This window comes from Podarcis raffonei, chromosome 9 (assembly GCF_027172205.1).
Source record: "Podarcis raffonei isolate rPodRaf1 chromosome 9, rPodRaf1.pri, whole genome shotgun sequence".
Classification (NCBI taxonomy): domain Eukaryota; kingdom Metazoa; phylum Chordata; class Lepidosauria; order Squamata; family Lacertidae; genus Podarcis; species Podarcis raffonei.
This window is the reverse complement of record NC_070610.1, coordinates 72,802,496-72,812,477: the sequence shown is the minus strand read 5'-3', so window position 1 is coordinate 72,812,477 and position 9,982 is coordinate 72,802,496. Positions and strand designations below refer to the sequence as shown.

Sequence of the window (9,982 nt, the reverse complement as noted above, 5' to 3'; positions counted from 1 at the left end):
GTGGTAGTTATCTTCATCCAGGCAGAGGGTGTTACTTTGTTAAGCTTGGTTAGCTCAGTAATTGACAAATTCCCAGGCTAAAAACAAACTCTTCTCATTTGTCTTCCCGTGCATTTTATTGATATTTCCTTTCATTCCATTCATTTACTCTCCCTTGGCATAGCAAGGTGCCTGTCTGGTTCATAATAAAACGTTTGTTTATTATAATACCTTAATTTTACCTCATTTGCTGGCGCCTCTGAAAAGCACCAGCCTCTTAATAGCTTATTTACAGAAAGTGAGCTCACAATCTCACCTTACTTTTTCTAATTATAATTATTATTCCTCTAAAGGCCAAGCTATAAGTTGCTTCTTGATAAAAATGGCTTCCTCCTGATTTTTAAATGATTGATGCCGTGCTTACAGAACATGCTAGAAATAAATAAATAAATAAATGGACAAGATGATCATTGGGTCTGGAAATCAAACCCTATGAGGAACAGTAGAAAAAATTGGATATGGTTAGCTTGGAGAAGACTGCTTGCCATCTACAGGCATAGAAGATGGAGAAAGCTTGATTTCTGCTGCTCCAGAGGGTAGGACTTGAGCCAATGGATTCAAATTGCAAGAAAGGAGATTCCAACTAAACATTTGGAAGAACTTTCTGACTGTAAGTGCTATTCAACAGCGGAATGAGCTACCTCAGAAGGTGGTGGACACTTTTTCACTGGAGGCTTTTAAACCGAGGTTAGATGGTCATCTGTCAGGAATTATTTAGCTGTGATTCCTGCACTGTGGGGGGTTGGACTACATGAGCCTTGGAGATTCTTTGCAAATCTATAATTCTAAGATTCTGTGATTGTATGAAATGTGGCAGCCCTCGGAAGCAGATTCTGATGAAGAAATGGCTAACTCTGTTTTCACCACGATCGGTCTGAGAGCTCCATAGGGGGAGTTATCATAAAGACACAAACTAAAAGACTTTTGCATCATTGAACTAAGCAGATAAGCCTATGGAAGTCTTTTCAGAAGCAAGCTCCTTCTGTTCAATGTGACATAAACCTCATCTGCATTATATTTTAAAGCAGCACTGTACCACTTTCAACAGTCATGGCTCCCTCAAAAGGCTTATGGGAACTGTATTTGTTAATTAGCAGTGCTAAGGGTGGCTGAAGACAGGAGTGCCTGGCGTGCTCTGGCCCATGGGGTCACGAAGAGTCGGACACCACTAAACGACTAAACAACAACAACAAGGGTGGCTAGGAGACCTATACCCACCGACCTACAATTCCCAGAATTCTCTGGAAAGAGGGATTGCTTCTGAGAATTGAAGCTCTCTGAGGGGAATAGGGGTCTCCTAATAATTCTAAACCCCTTCCTTGTTCCTAGGTATTACTGGTTTGGCTGGTGGTGGAATATTTCAATTCTTTTAGGTGGGTGTCAAGAGAAAATGGTTCCTGTGGCACCATCAGCATACAAGTAACATTACACATCAGAGGAGAACTCACACAAAAAGGATACTTGTTTTCTGAGAGTTCTCTGGGGATTGGAAACCTGTTAATATTAAGGATAATTGAAGAATGGAATTGTTGCCAATTCCTATATGAAATGTTCTGACATGCACCTCTCCATCTAATATTTGGATGGGTACTTGGAGATCCCAATTGTTAAAGTCTCAAGACAGGACCTTTGCCAGCGGTGGTTCCACATTTGTGGAATGGGCTCCCTGGTGAGGTATGCCTCCCTCCTTCCCTCCCTCCCTCATCATTAGCATTTAGGAAGAACTGAAAAACATTCCTGTTCATCCAGGCATTTGAGGCCTGAAAGATGCTGTTCATGGTAACCTTAAAATTACTAGCTATGTTGCAAAGAGTCTTATACTGCAAGGATGGAAGGATGAACAGCCACAATCTACTGCCTCTGCACATCTTGGTGTCCTTTCTACCTTTGAACATACAGCTTACAATCATCAATTTTCTTTGGATATCCAGTTGGACATATGGATTGCCTACATTAATTTAAATGTTTAAGTCAAGATTGATGGAATATTTTTATTTTTAATACCACCTTCTGGTGTTCCACTTTTTCCTTAAAAAAACACAACCCACCAAATTAATTTCTTAAAACAACAACAACTACGCTGTGAGGTCATGTGATTGTTTTTAGATGTTCATAATGTATTGAAACATCTTTACATATTTTGTTTACAACTGTGCTGTTTTACTGCTTTGTTGTTTGTCAATCAGGGCTCCTTTGGGAGAGATCAAAATGTTAACAACAGCAACAACAGCCAGCAGATTTCAGACTACTTCAGATATTGCGATGCAGTTCTCAGCAGTTTGAATATATCAAAAATAGATATTTAAACATGGAAAGGAAATAAATATGTATTTTAGAGGATTTTTTATTTTTTAAAAAAATGCAGGTAAATTGAAGAATAGATCAGTAATGAGTAAATAAATGAGTAAATAAAACTGGTCCTCAATGGATAGATTTCCCTATCCATAATTAATACTGAGCTGCTTCATAAATGTACTAAGGGAAGTTGCCCATCACATATATTTTTTAAAGATTACTATTATATGGTTTCCAAGTTGAAATACTTTTGTTTGGAATAGTGTTTTAGTGTCTGTGATCACTGACAACTGCTAAGGTGACAGGGGGAAATTGCCAGATGCTAACAATGTTACATCTTTACCTACAGTTATATCTGCATTATAAACTGATAGGTCCATTTGTTAAAATGCCACTCTTTAGAAACATATTTCTGCAACCACAGCTTCAATGCAAATCCCTGTAGTGAATTCTGTAGGGAGAGTGATCTCCTCTGGGGAGACAAAAGTTATGCTGCCAGAACAGAATCACCTCCCACACTGTGGGAGAAGACAAGCAATTTGAAATATAGCGCCCATTAGCAAGGCAGGTTTAAAGCTTTCTTAGCTCTAAATGAATCTTCCAATTGATGCTTTGAAAGCCTGGACTGCTTTTTGAAGGACCTGGCTTGGTTGTAAAACACGTGGGCCCCTCACTTATTCCTGTGTGAAATCTGGAAATTGTGGGTTTTGGAAATCAACAGGGAATAAATGATGCTGTCTTTCTGACTCATAGAAAAGCAGATTGGGAGGGCAAAATAAACTTTGCTGCAGCAACAATGGACATTCACAAAGTATCAGAGAATTAGGATAAGATTCAGGGAGGGCAAAAACCTTAAGGGAAGTTCAGGGAAGTTTTAAATGTGTGACATTTTGATGTGTTTTTAATCTTTGTTGGAAGCCGCCCAGAGTGGCGGGGAAAACCCAGCCAGATGGGTGGGGTACAAATAATAATTATTATTATTATTATTATTATTATTATTATTATTATTATTATTATTAACCCATAATGAACAGATTGATCATTTGGATCAGTAAGCCTGGAACCCAGTTGTATTTCAGACCTGTGTTCTGGCTAGCTTCCTTGCTGAAGATTGTCTCATTTCATACTCATTTTATTTAAGACATTTCTATGCTGCTTAATTACGGACGCGGGTGGGGCTGTGGGTAAAACCCAGTGCCTAGGACTTGCCGATCGCATGGTCGGCGGTTCGAATCCCCGTGGCGGCGGGGTGCGCTCCCGTCGTTTGGTCCCAGCGCCTGCCAACCTAGCAGTTCGAAAGCACCCCCGGGTGCAAGTAGATAAATAGGGACCGCTTACCAGCGGGATGGTAAACGGTGTTCCGTGTGCTGCGCTGGCTCGCCAGATGCAGCTTGTCACGCTGGCCACGTGACCCGGAAGTGTCTGCGGACAGTGCTGGCTCCCGACCTATAGAGTGAGATGAGCGCACAAACCTAGAGTCTGGCAAGACTGGCCCGTACGGGCAGGGGTACCTTTACCTTTTTATGCTGCTTAATTATTTGCAATTCTAAATAATTTACAAATCCATTTTTTTCTGCACTCCACCACAGCTGGAAACTGAACATTGAGGTTCAGGGGAATAGTTTGCCTAGAAGAGAGGTGGAGAGTGCTGCTGAGTGATTTATTTGACTTATTTCAAGGAAACAGGCAGAGTTGCAAGGCTTAATCAGGTTCCCTTACTTACGACCAGCTGTTACATGTTACAAACTGAAGCCAGCAAAAAGGGTGTGGGGTGTGTGAAACTGAATTCACAACTCAGGAAAGCCACCTGGTCCCTGCTCCCAGGTCCATCAACCCCATAGTGGCTTTCTTCTTCTTAAAACTGTGGGAAATGTTTAAAGGATGTTGCCTATTCCAAGAGAGAGCTTGCAGCCTTCCAGAATAGACTCCAGCTCCCATCAGCTCCACCCAGCATGGGCAATGGGAGTTTGGATGCGAATTGTAGTCCAATGGGTTCAATGTACATGTGGTCAAACCTGGAGCGCCACAAGTTTCTCACCCCGTATGACAACAAAGCAGGCAGATTATCTAGGGTCTTGAATAATACCCATTACAGCATCAACGTTCCACTGAAGCTGAAGAGTGCAAAGCAATATGGTGTGCAAATAGGTTACTGTGTGCAAATTTAAGTTGAATGTTTCTTATATTTGTCATGTCAATGAGATTTAAAATGACTCCTGGAGAGTGCAGTTCCTCAGGTGTGGAGCTTCCTCTGCCAGGACTTTTATTAGGTCAAATCAGGATGTGTCTGGGATGACTTGACTAGGTTACTGATCATGTAGAGAAAGGAATTTGCATGTCTCAGAGGTCTCACACTGATATGCAACACCTAGCTAGTGAGAGTCACTCATTAATCAATCTACATCGAGGTCAGCAGCTTCAAAGTACAGCTTTTGTCCTTGGCTTCTCAAGTCTCTGCTTGAAATGCCACTTATTACAAGGAATATGGAGATTTCTGGAGTCAGTGTCCTTAAGGGCATTCTTAAAATGACAGTGAGGCTGAGCTCCTTAGGAACATCATGCTCAAGGTTTGATGAGCTCTAAGTTTGAGCTTATGGCAATAACAATATCTTGGCTCATGTCCTTAGAAATTGTATCTGAGTGGTAAGAACATCCAAATTTGCATTAGGCAGGGGGATTACTCTAGTACCTATGGATTTGCAACTTACAGAGTTCTTTCACTTCCTCCTTGCCTTAGGGAACAGCTTCTCCAGACTCTCTGGTAAAATGTCTTGGGTATGTATTGCAGTATTGTGGAAGATCATAGTTATTTCGAGAAGGTTTATGTAGTATGCAACAGTCTAGAAATCATGTGATAATGGGTCTTTAAATGGTTGGTTTTGTTCTCTTTAACAAAGTATTAGTTTCTCAGAAATAGTTACATGCTGAGATGGTCCCATGTGGGAATTGTGGTTGTTAAGATGGGCTTTTGCTGAACAGGCACTTTGGCTGAAGTGTTGTTTGGGGGTTTTGGAGGGTTGTGTTTGTTGGTGGTTTTTCTGTATCTTTATTTAAAATCTTGTGATACATTTGGAAATTGTTCAGTTTGGTGGCATAGTTTTAAATGTTACATTTATTATAATCTTGCAGTTATGCATTTTTAAAATGCCATAAGCCACCTTGAGAATGGCTTAAACTGGTGAAATTAGGAGGTTTCTTTGCAGGCATTTAAAATTTGGCTAGGTGATCCCTATTCCCTTGCACAGCTTTAATTCTCAGAGTCTCCTGGGAGGAAGAAATGATTATTAAACCACTCTGAGAATTGTGGTTCTGCATTCACCTCAAACGGAACTGTTTCCATTCTGCTGCAGTTCATCTTCCACAAAAGGTTAGGTTATTCATCTCACTGTCCTCTGTGCTGAAGTTATGCAAGATAAGTATTTGAGATAATTAAGTATGTATTATATTATTATTATTTTGTTAAATTTCATCAAATTTCATCACAGCATAAAAATTCAAACACTTCATCAATTACAATCTCATTATGTTATTCTACTGCATTCCTTTGAAACACGATGCAAATGGGAAAAAATTGTAATCAATTTCATATCTTTCACAGATGGAAAACAACCACAGCAAATACCATTCATATTTGCTGGATTGACTTCCATTCTGGACAGGGAATGGATAAGTGAACACCAGCAATTGCTGCCCCTGTTTCTCTTTTTGTTGGAGTTTTCTGACATTCCTATCAAAGATACACATCTGCAGGGCCAGATTTAGGTTTGATGAGGCCCTGAGCTACTAAAGGTAATGGGGCCCTTTATATGTCCAGCTGTCCTCTGTCAATAACAAATTGCCACTGTTTTTTTGTGTTGAATATATGCTATATGGCAATTTATGGACCTAAAAGCCCCCCATCCAAACAATGACTATCATCAGTGCAGGTAAGAAAAAAAATTAATTTTAATTTTTATCATCTACAGTACTGTTTTATTTATTTTATAGTACAGTACATTGATTATTGCTTTCATTTTATGGATCAATGGTTTCGTTAGATAGTAAAATTCATGTTAAATTGCTGTTTTAGGGGTTCTTTTTAAAAGTCTGGAACAGATTAATCCGTTTTGCATTACTTTCTATGGGAAAGACCACCTTGGTTTTGGAACGCTTTGGTTTTGGAACAGACTTCCAGAATGGATTAAGTTTGAGAACCAAGGTACCACTGTATATAGAAATGAGCAAACCAGTGATATTTTAGGGAGCAGACTAGCAGGCAGGGCTCATTACTTACATCATAGGAGCCTACACAACACAAAACACTGTTGCTGTATGTAGGTTTTATTTTGTTTTTTATCATCCAGTTTTCCCCCTTTAATTTTTTTTGGGGGGGGGCAAGAGAGTGGGGACCTAAGCTATAGCTTGTTTAGCTTATACATAAATCCAGCACAGTATATCTGCCTTCTCTAAAGAGTTAACTTGATTCTAAGAATGTGTGTGTGTGTGTGTGTGTGTGCGCGCGCATGCACGCCCCGCTTGAACTGCAGGCACTAGGGCAGAGCTACACTTTCCCTTTTTTTAAAAAAAGTGTTCCATATTAAGGATGACTGTAGAACCTAGTGACCTTTAAATGGGATGTGAAAATTGAGTGTAATTGAGTGGCGTGTCTGTTAATTATGTAAAGGGATTAAGAAGTGAAGAGGAAAAAGCCAATGTTGACCCGGTCTCCGATTCAGAGGGCAGCCTGCCAATTTCCAAAACCATTGTTTGCTTTGTGACCTCTGCTGGAGGGTTTCAAAGTTCGCCTTCAGATATATGGACAAATCAAAGGGATGAGAGACAGAGGTGAAGGTCAAGGGAAAATAATTGCTCCAATAAGGCACAGAAGTGGCCAATGGTTTTATGCAAAAAAGAGGGGGGGTTAGCAATGGTGGGGCAGGGAGGGAAAGAGATAAGAGAAAGATGAAATGCTGGACTGCACTGGCGAAGAAGCATATCCTTTTTCCTGTCCTGAATCTCCTAACTTTCAATTCTACTGGATGGCCCTGAGTTTTAGTATCTTGAGAGAGGGAGGAAGGGGAAAAAAGCCTATTCCATTGTCTCCAAACCATGTATAATTTTATGCACCAAAAAGCACCCCCTCCTTGCACAGCAGTGGGGAGGAAGGTGGAGCTGTCTTTGCCTGCAGTATAAAATCTTATCCCTATACACATCTCAGCAGTGAACGCAGAAGGCATTTCACAAACATAGATTTAAAACAGTCATGGTAGGGGTGTCCTGCATTTCATGCCGGCGTGTTATGTGCAAACCCCTCCTTTCCAAATCAATGTGTGTACAAAAGGCACGAGAGCATTTCATTGAAAGGATTGCAAGCCTCTCCCTACAGGATAGTTAAGAAGTACAGCGCCACAAAGCTCTAATGAACAATATAGAGAGTGGATCTGTCTTTTCTTATCATCTGCAATCACCAAAGGATGGTGAGTGGGTTTACCCCCCTCTCTTTCCTCTGTCTCCGAGGCCCAGAAGTCATATTTCAAGACACGAGTTTATTTTATCTTTAAGCTTCCAAGTAGATACATTTGATTTATAAATTCATTCAGAAAATATTTTCCACCAGCCCATGCTTCAGTGCCTCTACATGTTATTTGTTCAGTAGGAACAAATAGCTCTCCTAGACCGAGATTCAATAATTCTCCATGTGGAACATATAAATATAAGCAAGGGCCCACGTAAATTCCTGGATGGTTTTTTTGCTTTTGCTTTTTGCCGCGATTGCTGCTGTAAAAACATCCAGTAGGTTGCACCAATGGTGCCGCTTGCCTAGCACCCTGATTTCAACAGGGATCAGCCAAATGCCTCTCAGAGGCTCATGACAAGACATGTGTCCAGCATCTAATATTTAGAAGTACACTACCACTCGTTATGGGGGCTCCATTTAGCTGTTATGGGTCAGAGTTATAGCTATTTTCCCAATATAACAATTCTCCAAGGACTTGCCTAAATCTTTTTCTACAAGATGCCTAGGATGGGGTGAACACCTTGTGATTACAAATCCAATACCTTAATTATGTGCAATTATGTAAATATGCATAATTATGTGCAACTATATAATAATGCATAAGTAGTGTATTCATGATGGCTGCATTCCCATGTTTGCTTGTTTATGAGTAAATCCCATTGAATGCAGTGGGACTTACTTCTGAGTAGATGTGCGCAGACAGTGCTTTTTTCTGGCAATATGCAGCAGTACACAGTACTGACACCTTTTTTTCAGGGGAAAGAGGCAGGAAGGATCTCAGACTCTGTCAGAGCATCGTGACTCCTTCCCCAAGCCCAGGAAGTATTTGTACAGAATTCGGCCCAGCACTATGAAATTCTCCTAATGCTCCATCTGAGAAGGAGCCTCCTACTGTATATACATGTTGAGCTTTGAAATTTCAATGGCAGCTCTGCAGGTTTGCTTCCATGGAAAGAGCAGCTTTATGTGTGCACAGAGCTCCTTCTGCATGGAATTCAACAGGCCAGTCTGCGTGGGATGGAGCTGTGTGTGTTAGAATTCCTGCTCCATGACTGCAGTCATGGGATTTTTGTCTATCACATGACGGTATATTTTTTGACACCACAGAGTGGGAAGTGACAGAGACAGGATGTTTGTGTTACTATGTTCCATGAAGTGGGACTGTTGTCCTTTGTTCTTTTTCTCTTTGCTGTCTGATGCTAGAGAGAGAGGGAGCCATGTTGCAGTGCTCCATGTGTGTTTATATGTAAATAAAAGTGGATTAGCCCAAAAGCTGAGTTGCTGAGGTCTGTCACGCAAGTTGTGCAAACTCTGCTGATCCCTAAGTGTGCTGGTGTTGGTTGGCATCGGTCACTGGAATGTTCGGGCTGAATAAAGCTTTTAAAGCTCCAGAACGATCGACCAGGAGGAAGAGAACATGCCAGATGGGCATGTATCTCTGCCAGGGTCCTACTTGAGTGTAGGATGAATTCCTGACAGTGTGTGCATCAGACGAGTTCTGGACATAGGAAGCTGCCCGATACTGAGTCGGACACTTGGTCCATCTCGCTCAGCATTATCTACACTCACTGGTGGTAACTCTAGGGTTGCCATATTTCAAAAAGTAAAAATCAGGACACCCCAAAAGTTGTTGAGGAAGCCTGCCCTAGGTAGCCCTAGGTAGCTCTCCAGTACTTCAGAAAGGAGGGATTCTCAGCCTTTCAGCCTTACCAAGAGGTGCTGGAGTTTCAATCTGGGGTGTTCTGCATGCAAAGCAGATATGCTACCACTGAGCTATAACCCTTCCCTAAACATAGAAACAGCCCCACTTCATGGAACATAGAAAACTACCTTATACTGAGTCAGACCATCTAACTCAATACAGTGGTACCTCGGGTTACAGATGCTTCAGGTTACAGACGCTTCAGGTTACAGACTCTGCTAACCCAGAAATAAGAAGAAGAAGAAGAAGAAGAAGAAGAAGAAGAAGAAGAAGAAGAAGTAGTTTTATTTATACCCCCACCCCCCCCAGCCAAGGCCGGGCTCAGGGCGACTAACAACCAATAATAGAAACAAGTTGAATGAATACAACTTAAAAACAAGATTAAAATACAACATTAAAACATCAAAACATTAAAATGCAGTACCTCGGGTTAAGAACTTTGCTTCAGG

At 41.0% G+C, this 9,982-nt stretch overlaps 1 long non-coding RNA gene across 1 annotated transcript; it reads left to right on the top strand.

The window, feature by feature from the left end:
- The first annotated feature begins 4,877 nt into the window (after window positions 1-4,877).
- LOC128421050 (uncharacterized) lies at window positions 4,878-6,611 on the top strand. Its single transcript, XR_008332212.1, has 3 exons — window positions 4,878-4,977; window positions 5,072-5,109; window positions 5,933-6,611. It is a non-coding gene; the product is annotated as an uncharacterized LOC128421050 (long non-coding RNA).
- The last annotated feature ends 3,371 nt before the right edge of the window (window positions 6,612-9,982 follow it).